Source organism: Phyllostomus discolor, chromosome 11 (assembly GCF_004126475.2).
Source record: "Phyllostomus discolor isolate MPI-MPIP mPhyDis1 chromosome 11, mPhyDis1.pri.v3, whole genome shotgun sequence".
Taxonomy (NCBI): domain Eukaryota; kingdom Metazoa; phylum Chordata; class Mammalia; order Chiroptera; family Phyllostomidae; genus Phyllostomus; species Phyllostomus discolor.
The window spans coordinates 70,672,925-70,687,252 of NC_040913.2; the positions used below are offsets into that span (position 1 = coordinate 70,672,925).

The 14,328-nt window shown below is 48.8% G+C and overlaps 1 protein-coding gene across 2 annotated transcripts in view; it reads left to right on the forward strand.

Moving 5' to 3' along the window:
* The first annotated feature begins 3,516 nt into the window (after positions 1–3,516).
* Positions 3,517–14,328, forward strand: part of ZMAT4 (zinc finger matrin-type 4) — a 317,747-nt gene continuing 306,935 nt past the window's right edge. Inside the window, exon 1 of one of the 2 annotated variants that reach the window (XM_036011575.1) lies at positions 3,517–3,812. The gene's annotated coding sequence lies outside the window, so the exon portion shown is untranslated. The remainder of the gene's footprint in view (positions 3,813–14,328) is intronic. The other variant, XM_028527005.2, reaches the window with a different exon arrangement.

Here is a 14,328-nt window from a genome sequence, read left to right on the forward strand (position 1 = left end):
TTCGACAGTTGTATTCGTGTGTGCAGACCTGTGTTCTGGGAGGGAGCATGATGCCACATGCGATCTGCCAGCCTCACAGAAAGCATACTGATCTTCTTCATTCAGTTCTCCAGCTTCTGTCAATTGGCGCATTGCTGGGCAATATTTAATGACAACTTTCAGTTCCATATTTCTTATGAATAATTTAACTGAAGCCCAACAGAATTTAGGGGGGCAATTTAATCTTGCAAATCTCTGTCTGTCTCTGTCTTTTTCTTTTCAGATTACTCACAACTCTGGCTCACTAATAAATATAGTCATGATCTGAACCAAGGGGATCACCTGCTTTTATTTAGCAGGGTATTTTAAATGATAAAATATTCCTGACTGTGTTCAAACCTCATGAAGCCCTGTTTCTTTTAACGCCAACCTACTGAAGACTCATTAGTAATTAATGAAATCATGAAGAATGGCTCATGCTGACTGACACCTTCTTGGCAACCACAATACCCTCTTGTACTTAGTCGAAATGCCACTGGCTCCACAGGTTTGACGTGGGGGGTGGCGTGGGTGGGCAGAGGGGGAAGAAATCGGGTTACGTGAAGTTTCACAACAACCATCATCCAGAACAGAAAGCTGTGCGTATGTTCCTCCAAGCCTCTCTAATGGGGAGAAGTTTCCTGAAAAATCTTTCATTCACTCAGTGCCGTTTTCCAGAAATCCTGCTAATATCACATTTTCACTACGCTGGTGTTGTGTGGCTCAACTCAGTTAGCAAAGATGTAGTGTTGAAAGTCCCCGTCTTTATTTCCCTCCTGTTTTCACACACTTCCTCCTTTCTTGGCATTGCCTAGATTTATTCTCCTCTTCTCCCTTTTAGGAACAGAATTTGGCATAAATAAATGATAACTGAGAAAGTGGCATAAACAGAAGAGTAAACACAGGGTCTCTCCAGCTTCCCACTGTAGGTCAGGGTAATTTGTTGTAGCAAGGGGTTGCCCACAAGAAAGATGGCAGTTCCAGCAGCTGCTATGTAATTTGTGTTTTAATAAAAAAAAATTCTTTCCTTAATTACTCAAAATGGAACATGAACCCCTGAAAGCCTTTCAGACTGCTAATGCCCTGAAACTGTTAAATCAAAATGGACTACTTCGCCGGGGTACTGCCCACAAAATGGAATTTGGTACATTTCATACTCCAGTGAATTTAAATTGTATGGAGCTGATATTTAATACAAGTGCAAGTACCAGCGGAATCTGCATACTTAATATGCGTTCTCCAACTCCCAGAATTAAGCAGGTGATCTATGGGACACCAAGGGATCATCCTTCTCTCAAAGAGAATATTTTATGACCAGGCAGTTTAAAAGGCACCGACATAAACAACTGTTTGCAGCTCTCTTTGTCTCTCATCTTCAGAAGGCAAAAAGTACATGTAAAAACATGCTGTTTTAGACAAAGCATTTTAGAAAATCACTTGAGATGGATTCCTTTTTCTTAGAGGACAATTGAGCCTTTGATAGGTGTTAAAGAGCATCCTTACAATTTAGTTTACTTCTTATTTTTTGCAGGGGGGAGGGGGACGGAGAGAGAGTGTGAAGGCCCAAGCCCAAAGCCTGCTTTCTTCTGGAAGTGGAAATCTCACTGCTTAACTTCTGAAAGTGTTATTTACGGTTTTTACACCATGACTGAACATGCCAGATTTTCTGAGGCTGTCAATTTTAAATGAATAACTGAGTTTAATTTTACCACTATACCTTTATAAGAATTTTACCTAGGCAAATGAATGAAATAGGAACAAATATTTCGCGGCATCCCTTGTCCTAGTTTTGGATTCCAAAGATGTTGTCCTTCTTCATTTGGCCGTGTTGATGCTTGGGAAGCCATTATGGAAATGACTTAATTTTTGGAGGTAGATGCCTCAGAAATAAAATGTGCATCTCACATTTCTTATTTCCTTCAGATGCTTGAGGGAGAAGGACAGCACTGAGTGAAGAGTTGCTTCATGTTCTAGCGAGAACAAGGCACCAGGAGCTTGGAGGGACTTCCTAGCTGCAGCAGTCACAGTGCTTAGTCCTGGATTTCTACCTCCTGGACTTTACGGTGGGCCCCCTCCCTACACTGCCCAGCTGGATGAGCTATCACAGCAGAATGATAATTCTGTGGGGGCTCAGTGCTCTGCACACCTCATGCTTTGAACTGGGTTTTATTAGTCAGCCCACTTTTTGAGTGCTCAGTGCTGTCAGTGGAGTTATAAAGGTGTTCATGATACTGGTTCTGTTCTTACAGTGCTTGCAATGTATTTAAGGAAGCCGGACATGTATGCATGAAGCAGAAGCTCACTGGACACGGCAGAGGGAACATGCCATTTGTTTCCAAGGATGCGGACGATGATAACGGTTGCAGTTGTGCAAGGCCACGGGGGAGGGCCTGGAACCATAGCCTGTACTCAAAGATGTGAGGGAGGATCCCAGGAGGAGAAGGGCGAAAGATTAGTTTAGTCTAACTTATCTGAAACTTGATATTCTAAGTGCTTTTGTTAAAAGACCCCTTTAACATTTTTTTCTCTAAAAAAAGTTCAGCAACCAAACAACATCCTTTCCATATCATAAAAAAATACATTAAGGGGAAAATGTCAAAACTTATGTTTTATGATTCTCTGGTGAACAACGCAAAGCATTTAAGCCATTCCCACCCCTTGATGGGTTCCATCTCTTTCCCTTGCTTTGGCTGCTGATGTAGTAGGTCTAGGCAATTTATTGGCACTTGGTTAGAATAAGTGAGAGTGAGGCTCTGAGCAGAATGATTAGCTCTGGAATGCCTGTCTCTCTGGGCCTCCCAGTGAGAACAGTGAGGACTTCCAGACTTTCATTGGCTTTAAGAACAGCTCTTCTCAGGCTCTGACTAGGCTGCAAAGGGAAACTGTCTTTGCAGGTTGGGGGCTTAGGTGGAGTGTGAAAGAAGGAACGGATGGATAAACTCCAAGGATGATGCATAATATGTCCCCCTAAATAGTCTAAAATGACCTTGACATGCCCTCCAGGGTGGCCCCAGGAACAATACCCCTATATTCCTTCAGCTCTTACCTTGCTTTGCTTCCCAGACCTAGTCTGACACAGGCAAAACCCCGCTGTTATATTTCTCTGTGCCCTCAGGAACATGCACCAGTTGGGGGGGGGGGGGGGGCGGGAATAAGGCCAGAAAATTGTTGCTATGGACTCTTATTGTGGAAGTTAAAATGCTGGAGCAAGAATCTGATTGCTTGATAGCTCCATCTCTCTCTCTCTCTCTCTCTCTCTCTCTCTCTCTCTCTCTCTCTCTCTCTCTCTCTCTCTCTCTCTCTCCATCTCTCTCTCTTCCTCTCTCCCTCCCTCCCTCTCTCCCTCCCTCTCTCCCTCTCTCCCCACCGCTTCTCCAGCTCTCTCTCTCCCCCACCCTCCACTTTTTTTACTCCGTCGTCCTCCCTCCACTGGACTCCCAGTCCTGCCCCCACACCGGCCGGAGGACAGCCTTACAGGTTGTCAATGAAACATGGAATTATTCCCTTTGATGGCTTAGATAATAGTAGGAGCCAAAGCAATGAGTGAGGTCGGTTGAAACCAATGCAGTCCTGCCCGGGACTGGAGAGCCAATCGCAAGAGCAGAGGGCGGGGCGTCGGCGCCAGCAGATAATTGCTAAGTGCATCGCTAGCACAGTTGGTCGGAGCTGCTGAAAGGTCTGGTCGCAGAAACAGGAACGCGTAATCCTCAGCGTGCTCCATCCCGGCAGCATCCTTCCACGGCTCGGCAGGGCAGCGAGCCTCCGGGCACCAGCCCCTCTGCTCCGCGGAAAAGGTACTCTTGCCTGCGTCCCCGGGGTGCTGCTCCCGCGCTTCCACGCTCGGTGGCTCGCAGTTTAGCATATGTAGAGGGAATGCAGAAAGAAAAGTTTAGGGGAGGAAATGTGGCAAAGGTGGGAAATCACCGTCTTTTGTTGGGAGGAAAACAAGCTGACAATTTGGAAAACTTCTGCGCTGCCTTAACTGGGTTTGTTTACTACTCTCTCAATTAGCTGCGCTCACGTCTGTGGAAATAGGTCTGGTCTTGGGCTAGGGTGCCCGCAGGGTTGGGGTGTCGATTCAGGTTAGTTGGGTGAAAGAGAGTTGGACCTCTGAGTGTGCTGCCTGCTGGTGGACCCATCATTGGGAGGCTGATTCTGAGAAACGTGATTGGTTGGCTGGGTTTTCCGCCATAAGGTCTGCCCCCTTTCCATTACCTTTTACCTTCACCTGCCTTCTCCCAACTGTTGTGACCTTCAACTTGAGTCCTTCTCAAACTTCTGTCTCTTTCCTGCCTCTTACACCTTGCCCACTCTGTCTCAGTTCATTTCATTTCGAAGGGGAAATTTCCTGGGGTGTGGGCATCTGGGTGTCACACAACTTGGGGGGAGGCCAACAAAACAGTTCTCAGAGGAGAAGGAATGTCTTAATTGATTAGCTCTCGAAAACTCTGGAAGACTTTTCAGGTTCGGTGTGTGCTGAAATGAGGGGGATGGAGCTAAATTTTATCCTGTGTTTCTACCCTTATTAGACCAGGGCTATTCTGTGGTAAGCAAGCAGCCTCTCTGGGAGGCGGAGGCTGGTGGGAGGGGCGGGTTCCTGGGGGCTGGCTCTGTTTAGGTGCACAGGTATGGTACCCTTGTGGCCCACAAGTTGCTGGAGCCACCAGCGACACTGCTTCTGATGACTACTCTTCAAGTGGAAAAGCTCATCAAGGCAGGCAACTGGTTCAGCCTGGGAGTCCCCTAGTGTGCTCTAACTGTGGGACCAGCAGGCCTCACTTGCTCTCAGACCCACTTTTGGCCCTGGGGGAAACTCCTTTCCCGGAGGTGTGCCTCCTAGGAAGCAGCGTACCCATGGGGGAGAAGGTAACGTGCTTGGTCTGGAAGGAACTTCCTATTTGAATGCCCCACATCACTCCCCTGGGGATGTCCTCTGACCTGCTGATACCCAGGAGCTCCCAGTCCAGGGTTGATCTTACAAGTCCCTAAGGCTTTGGGGGAATTCAGGTGAACTTTCTGACTCTGGTTTCTATCCTAGACCTGAACTGGGGAATTTGACCCCCAGTCCTGGCAGCAAGTGAACTTTCTGGGAGGGATCCTCTAGCAACACCTTTCCCCGTGTCACCCTTCCCACTGGGTGCAGGTGACAGCCTCCATTCTCGGGCTGCACACATCACTTTCACTTTTTAATTCCTATTTTCTTTAACCTCTACAACAGGTTTTCCTCCACCTCGTTCAGGCAGCTATCTTGGGTGGGAGTTGTTATTGTCGAAGCTCTACCCACAATGATTGAAAAAACAGCTGCCTGACTATTTTTTTTTTTTTGCCAAGATACAGTCAGCTTTCTCTTCTGCACATGTTGTTTGACAGTAAACAAAACAAACTCGCAGCCCCACAAATTATAACGCCTTTGTGTTCAGGAGCCAGGGGTGGACTATGGACCTTCGTTGGCTGCCTGCTATAACCGGCCCCAAACCTTCTGTTCTGTGGTCTGTCTAGGGCACGTGACACCCAGGGATCCTAGGACAGGCTGCACCCAGCAGGTGGGGGACTTTGAAAGGGGACACCTTGGCTTTCATGAAGACAGTGATAAAACTAGAAAATACTTTGAGTCTGAGGGGGTGTTTAGAACCAGGAACAGGTAATGAAGTTGGGGTCCCTTTCGTTGAAGCTGATCTGCTAGGTTTCTGTTGTGATAGAGGACATTAAAAGTAAGGTTTTTTAAAGCAGCCTCTGAATGGTGACTCATGCAGAGAGGAAAAAGGCAGGCTGGGGGCAGGGAGCAGAGGGAGCCTTGAAGTACAAGTGGGACACGCTGGAGCGCTTGCTTTGCCTCCCTCTCCCTCCCCCTCATTTCTCTTCCCTTTAGTTCCCCATTTGGAACAGAGATCATTAAAATAACAACTTCAGACTAAAAAAAGCATATTAGGAGCTGAAGAATAATCGACAAAATGCAAAATACTATCATTGCAACCTCACCTTGCGTGGTGGGGCATGACACCCAGATCCAGCCCCCCTGCCACGATCCAGGTTGGAGAGTGTAATCGCTGGGGCTGGTGCTAGGCTGATTAGTTGCTGTGAAGCGAGCACCTGCTTGTGTATGTAGGGCCCAATTAGTGCTCAGGAAGTTAAATTTGTTAGTTGTTATTTCATCAGACATGGTCGCTTTAGCCTGGACCCTGGAGAGGCGTCATCCATAGACCCAGCATTTTCTCCTCCCAACAACTGGCCAGCTAGGATTTCTCTCATTTAACCACTGTGCTCTGAAGGGGTTGCCTCTTTCTGTTTTCACAAGTCCTGGCTGATTTACCTGGCAAGTAAAAGTCCCTTCCTTACTACCCGCCCCCCGCCCCCATCCCGTCTCCCTCCTGTCATGTCCTTCATCACAAACACATCGGTAAATAATCTCTTTGCCACCCTGCTTTGATCTTGTCATTTTGTGCTGATACTGCTGTTAAAGAAAACTGTCCCATAAAATGGGATTGAAAACATATTAGAATTTTTATCAGAAAAGAGCCTTTTAGACTTCTACTTTAAAATTTAATTTTGTGGCTTGGGAGAAATCAAATAAGCACATTTATTGTGTTAGGTGTTTTTGTAAACGCTGTTGACATGTCTTCTTTTTCTCTGGTGGATGTGTGGCCTCCCTAGTTGTCCCGGGGAAGGGCGTGCGAGCCTGCGGGTTGGAAGTAGCCTGGAGCGCCCCTGAAAGGCGAGGAGGCTGGAGCATGGAACTTCTGTTTATTCAAGACGGGGTGAAGGCTGTTTTGAAATATAAGCTCTGAAATGTCATAAGCTCTGTTCATTCTTCACTGAGGGAAATTTCATAGCCAAAAGAATTAGTAAATAGTTCACCTGATTCACTATTCCATACTTCTTTCTCCCTCCCCACTTGGGAGCTATGGGAGCAGGTAACCTGAACAATCACACTTAATCTCAAATATATCTCCCTTTCTTCCTTCTCTTCTGGCTCTCTCTTCCTGCCACTGAAGGGTACCCTAGAGGTTGCGATTTCATTTAGACACCCTGCTCACCTCATATCTGAAACAGTTAACCAGGGGGAGTCAGGAATTCTGGGATGCTCGTTGGGCGGGCCCTGTGGGAGCAATGAGGTAATTCTTTCACCATGTTCAGCTCCACGCAGACCTCACAGGAACACCTGGGGAGGTGCAACTCCCCTCCGCAAGCCAGGCAGGGGAGATGTTTCTAAGCACGGGGCTGTCAGATGCAAGAATTTCCCACCAGGCAAAACCTTCACTGCTGCACTGTCCCGCCCACCCTTAGCCCCCATGTGCAGGACTGACCTTGAAAACATTAGCAGGCAGTGAAATCTGTCTGTCATTTTCCCAGTTTCTTTGTCCTTTATTCTCTTCTCACCCCTACATTTCCCTATCAGGGGATGGAAAGGATAAAAGCTACTTATTGATACTAAGGTGTGAATTGTTAGCACTGTTGCCACTAACAGAGATATTTGAGTTCTTAGTAGATATCAGAGACGTTCATAGTGAAGTTTCAGATATCTGCTAGTGGGGTTGGAAAGACAGTTTGGATGGGAAGTGTCTGAGCAACCGCGGCCCTTTGCTTTTCGGTTCAGGCTAATCCTGCTCATCCCATGTCAAGAAGGTACTGCAGCCTCTTGTTGCATTGTGGTGGCAATATTTGGGGTCCAGCCACTGGAGCATGGTCCCTCAGGTTTGACCTTGGTTGCTGTAGTTCCTTGCTCTGTCTTTCAGTTCGCTGAAAGCTAGGGGCTTGGACTGGTTGAGCCGTTTCTGCTCTGTCTGACCTACTCTCTGGATTTTGTCACTCGAGTCCTACCTCCAGCTGGGGATGCCACAGCTCCAGAAGGAGCTGGAGCTCGCCGAGCATCCTCCCATGCAGGCCACGGCGCTCAGGGGTGCTTTCTGAGCCAGAATCCATGGAGGCAGGTCAGAAGGAATGGTGGATGTTATACCAGCAGAGAAACAGGCTGCGGGGTGATGTAATAACTGATTCTGGTTTAGGAGGGGATGTTATATGGAGGATGGCGACCAGCTGTTCTCCATCTCCAGTAAGGATTGAACGAGAGAAAATAGACAGAAATTGCAGCAGATGGACTTAGATTAGGTATGAGGAAGAATTTTCCATCAGCAAGAGTTGTTAAAAAGGAAGGTTGTGGAGCCTCTGGGATGATCCTTAGGAAATGGATAGGCAGGAGATTCAGCTGGAGGAGAAGGCAGAGGGCTAGGAGGGGTGGGTGGCAGGGGCTGTCTAGTCCAGGGAGTCCTCCCTCTCCAATGAGGGTCCTTTTTTATTTCTCTGAACCCTCCCCTTCACTGGGGGGTACCAGAGTGGCTGAGACTCACAGTCCCGGGGGACGAGTGGGGACACGTCCCCCCTGCGCTGCTCTCCAGGCTGCTGCCTTGACTGGCAGGTCCTGCCTAGAGCTTGGGGATCTCTCATCAAATCTAACCTTTCATTTCCAGATGGGGCAAATGAGGCCCAAAGAGGTAACAGTCCTTGGCGTCCTCGAGCACTGACCCGCTGGCAGAGCCGGGACCAGAATCAAGGTCCTCCATCTCCCAAGTCGGTGTTGTTTGCTTTGTAGCTCATTCTTTCCCCTTGCTTCCAAATCAAAGAGATCATTTGGTTTTTCTGGGCTCCCAATTTTTCTCGAACCAAATGGCAGAGACGGGGCCACCTGCAGTTAAGCAGTATTTATTGAGTGCACATTCCTAACACCACGCACTCAACTCCGGCTCCCCTGATTTACACAGTGAACCGCTGAGGGCCCGGCAGAGGATGGGCTGCTGCCAGGCCAGGGGTGGTGGAACACATGCCTGAGACGGGAACCAAAAGGAAGGGGTGGGGTACAGCGGGGGGGACCAGGAAGGGAGCTACGAATAAAGAAAACCTTGTTTGATTTGAATCTCACAAAGGTGAGAGACTCCTCTTGGTATAGGTGAAGTGACAGAGGCCCACAGCACTCACAGGCTCCGGATAAGACACTTCACCGGTCACCTTTACAAAACAAAACAGAATTTTCAATTCCATACAGGTAGTTATTTCTGAGAGAAGCTTCTCCAAGGTGGGGCTGAAATTCTACATTTCTTCCAGCCAGACTTGACTCATTTCTGGGCAGACACATGTCCTGGGTGTTGTGCGTGGAGCCCCCTGGATGGAGTGTTGGAGGGGCCCAGGGGAGCTGCAGCACAGGTGTGAGCTCCTCGGGGCCAGGGGCCGCTTGCTGTGGGGTGCGGACTTGGGAGGAGCGGAGCGCTGCTGTCCGGCCAGGGGCCTCCCACTCGGGAGAGTGGGGCAGACACTGTGGAGGGCTTTGCCTGGCAGTGCTTTGAGCCGCGTAGGAAGGAAGATGAGTGGGTGATGTGAGCCCCACAAAATAGATGCGTAATTAGTAAGCTCACATGTGTAGTCCCTGAGAAAAAAAGGAAGAAAACACAGAAGTTTGTGATGGGCTAGTTAGGGGTCAGCAGCAAGTGCCCAGGGTAGGGCCTAAGCCTTCCACTCCCGCAAGCCTGCTGGTTTTTTTTTTTTTTGGTTTTTTTTTTTTGTATTTACAAGGGCTATCTGAGCCGTTGTGCTCAGCACAGAGGCAGGCACTAGGGGGTCTATAAGACAAGATAGGCTCGGTCCTTCTCTTGCAGGAACTTGGTGTGGGAAGGCCACTAGCCCCTGGGGGCAGCCACCTACACTGTCTGTCCCGGCACTGGCTGAGCCAAAAGAGGAGAGGACACAGTGGGTTCCAGGGGTGGGCTGCCAGGCTGTGAGAGAGGCTCGAAGGACAGAGAGCTGGTGAAAATGGAGACGAGAGAGGAGGGGTCGGAGAGCATGAGAAAGGATAGGAGCCTGTCAGTGGAAATGCAGGACCCCACGGCCCACAGAAATACGTCAGGTGGGCTGGCCAGCCCAGGGTGCTCCCTCTGTGTCCTTTCTGTTCTGAATGACGTTCACCTGACTGCACACTTCTGCCCTCGATCTTGGCGCATGGGGTGCACCAGAATCCAGTAAGCTGTAGTGGCATGACCGTGTATGTCCTGGATGCAGGGTGCACATGGTGACCCTTACTTGACATGGTCAGAGGAGCCCTTCTGGAGAGAGGAACACCTGAGAGGGACTTGCCAAATACGTAGAACCCCACCAGGCAAAGGCGGGAGAGGTGGGAAGGAGCACAGCTACATTTGCAAGACTCAGAAGCATGAAACAGCATGGTGCGTCAGAGTGCTGTGAGTAATACTCGGGTGTTGCTGCGTCTAAGCACGTGAGGTGTGTTTTGGGGGGTGGGAGAGGGACCAGCTGGCCACACTGAGGAGCAGAAGGGTTTTAGGCAGAAAAAGATACAGTCACATTTGCATTTAGAAGATGAGTTGTGAAGTGAGAGTGGGGGTGATGTTTGGGCAGGGGGGCGAGGTCTGGGAGGGGCAACCCTGGGACAGAGAGGCTGATTCTGAAGTAATTTGCTGCTGTCCAGGTGAGAAGTGATGAGGAGGAAGAGGGTGATTGTGGAAGGAGGGGAGGGGACAGCATCAAAGGGTAATACTCTGACTTCATAAGTTACACTAGATTGGGCAAAATTGAAGAGCAATTATTCCCCGGAGGAGAAGCTGGCTGATGAGGAAAGGTCGCTCTGTGAGAGGAAAGATGGAAGAGTCCATCCCCCACTTCCTAGACAGGATGAGGGTAAGTGGGCTTAAGGGACAGGAAAAGGATATGAGTTGGACATTAGCATTAATGCCTTAATGGAAGGGATTGTTAAACATGGGGACTGGGTCATCACAGTAGGCTGTGGACTGATTCTCTTGTCCATAAAATGATTGAAAAAAATCAGCCTGTGTCTGATAGGCAAGTGGGCAAACACAGAGCAAAGAAACAGAAATGTCCAGGAAAATATGCAAAAGTGTCCAACCTCACTAATAATTAAAACATGAACTTAAAAATTAAGATATAATTATCTACCTTCCAGATTACCAGAATTGAAAATGATAAGATCCAGTGTTATTAAGAGTGCTGAAAAAATGGGCATTTTTATACTGAGCTGGTGGGAAGAGAATTTGCAAATATGGGAGACATAATTCAAAAATATACCCTTTGAGCCACTAAGCAATTGTTCTTCTAGGAATTTATTCTAAGGAAATTATTAGAGATGTGCAAAATAGCTCTAATCAAGATATTTCTTTTAGCATTATTTATCAAACAAAACATTGTGTGGGGGGATTAATTAAACCTAATATAGCTCATCTATAAAATGGAAATTAAGGAAGCTATTAAAATTACATTGAATAATAGGTAAGAATATGGGAAAATGCTAGCACTATATATTAAGTAGATAAAGATTTAAAATAAAAAGAGTATGTGCAATTTTGTAAAAAAGTAGAGATGCATAGAGTCATGAGAAATAGAATAGAATACAACATATCAAAGTAATAACAGTGGTTATCTGTGGGTTTTAGAAATGAGTGATTTTTTATTTTGTTAGACTAGTTCCCAAAGTTCCTACAGCAAGGGCATTATTTTACAAACAGAAAAAATGCCATTTAACTCAGTTACTCAATTTGCAAATGTTTGAGCACCGAACATACGTATGGCAATGTGTCAGGCACTGTGTTGCTCACTATCATGCGTGGTGCTCTCATTCCACTTGGTGAGATCAGATCAATGCGGCAGGAAGTGCCGCGCGGGCTACCTGGCATCAGTAAAGGCTATGCCTGCTTCCGGCGTTGCATAGTCAGAATCTCTGTGCAGGGAATGATGCCCGTGGGCTGTGGCATCCTTGTTCCTTCTTCCTACCTCATCCGCCATCCACACACATCCCCAGCCAGGCCCTGCCACCCGCCTACAGTGGTCAGGTGGCGTGTGGACATGCATCATGTACATCTGCTGACTTCACAAGTGGGGAAGTTGAGGCTCAAGCAGCTCTGACTTGGCTAGGCTCACAAAGCTAGTGAGTGGCAGAGCTAGGTGACAAGGAACTTTGGTGTCAGAGCCTGCACCCTTTCCAGAGCGGGCCGTTTTGTGGGGCTCCTTGTGCTGTTGAGGACGGCGGGCAGGTTTCCACCAGGAAGTGTGGACCGTAGTCCCCTCTTTCCCAGAAGCCATGCCTTTGTCAGTTTGCACAGTCATTAAGACCAAATCAATGCCCTGACAGCTGTCACGTTTACAGGAGCATCTTTGGGTGCTGCAGGCTCTCCAGGGAGACCCTCAGGGTCCTGTCTCCTGACCAACTGTGTCATGTATGGCTGCTTTTCTGGAGTGCATTTGCTTCCCGTTATGGTTTTCACTGTTGCGTAAACTCCAGGCAGCCTGAGAGTCCTGCTCTCTCTCTCTGTGGAAGTCACAGCTGGCTGGCTCCATGTTGTATGCCTGGGCCACGTGGGAGCTGTGGGGTGCCTTCCCTTGGCAGGGCAGGTGGCGGCTCTGATGGGTGTGTCCTTGCGGCTTTCACAGGCTTAACTGGGAAAAGTGGATGGGCCAGCCTGGAGGTAGGGCAGACTGAGGAGGGTTGTGGGCCAAGTGGCTGATTTGCTGCTTTATTTATTTTAATCATAGTGTGTGTTTGTATGGTGCTTTGTATTCACAAGCCTTGGAGGAGGGTGGAGAAGGTGTTGTTACCCCCATTTTGCAGAGGAGGACATTAATACTGGGAAAGGCAAAACCACTCACCTCAGTTCATATGGGCAGTTGACAGAAAAGCCACCAGGGAATGAGCCAGATTTTCTGCCTGCAAATACTGCCTGAGCCCCTTATCAGTAAGGGATCTTGCTGGCTTCTGGGTCCTGGGTGAAGGAGGGGCGGGGCGTAGACCCTGGTGGCCTTGGAGGGCATGTGAACAGTGGACAGCAGCACACACAAGGTGACTTCCAGTGCAAGGGTGTATTCGGCTGAGCCCCAGCATTAAGCCCCGAGGAAGTGCTGAGAACAGTGGATGTCTGTGAGGGTACCAGTGGTCTCAGGAGGTTCCTGGAGGCTGCGGGTCCTGAGCCCTGAAGGGTGACGGCGATTTGGGTGGAAGGAGAGATGTCCTTGGTGTGAGTAGCGGTCTGGAGGCAGGAGCCAGCATGGGATGTCAGGGGCAGGCAAGGCACTGTTTGGCTGGGTCAGGGAGAGGACAGGGGAGGTGCCTTGGGTGTTCCGTTTTTCCAGGCTCTGCTTCCATCTCAGAAATTCCTTCTGTTTTGTAAGCAAGGGACAATGTGGCTGTGCCCTGAGTGAAGGGAGGGAGGGGGAAATGGGTTGCAGGTTCTCATAAGGATCCTCTGTCTCTTGCTGCCCCTCGTGGTTTTGTTCCTGCTGACAATGAAATTGCCCTGCAGGGCTCCAGGAAGAGGGAGAGGATCTGGAGGTGCCTGTCCTGCCAGCCCTCCCATGCCTGCCTGCCTGCCTGCCTGCCTGGAATTTAGTGTTTTCCAAATGTCGGAGGAAGAAGGGAGAGTTAAAAGACAGGAAGGAAAAAGTGGGAGCAGAATGGGGAGAAGGTGAGGAACTCAAGAGGGATGTTTGGAAATGAGGGAGCAACTTATAGAACATGGGAAAAGCTGAGCAGAACCTCCTTTTAAGTGACAGTCTTTAAGTGTGGTAAGACACATACAAGAAAGGAGAAGAAGTCTGAGACTACCCTTCATTTTCAGATTTTTAAACATCTGGCCATCACCCCCATTTTACAGAGAGGAAACTGAGGCACGGAGTGGTTAAGGCTCATCAGGGTGACACGGCTGGCTGGTGGCTGTCAGATTCCAAGCCTGGCTCGCTGTCTGCCGTGCCCCTCTCCACTCACCCCTTCTGGGTCCGAGCGGGTGACTAGGGAGGAGGCATGGAGGGGACGGGGAATGAGGCTCCATCTGCCTCCAGAGCAGCCCCTCTCCATTTGTCTGTTCTGCCCCCTCCTAACTTCCAGGAGTCTCTGGAGGGAGATTCGAGGGGCTGCTGGCAAGCAGTCCCCTTGTCACTTGTCCATTCCTTGGGACAGGTCAGTGAGGGATACCGCTGGCTCCCAGTCTACGGCAGCTTTAAGCCGTGACCTTCTCTTCGATTTCTCCACAACGAAGACAGTGTGCTTCTCTTTTCCTCCTCGTTTCCTTAACAGGGACGCGAGCTTCTGAAATTCCATTTATTTATTTGTTTATTTAATCCTTACCCGAGGACATTTCTTTTTTCATTGCGTTTTAGAGAGAGAGGAAGGGAGAGAGGAAGAGAGAGAGAGAAACATTGATGCAAGAGAGAAGCATTGATTGGTTGCCTCCCCCATGCGCCCGGACTGAGGATTAAACCTGCAACCTAGATATGTGCCCTGACAGGAAATGAACCCACGACCTTTTG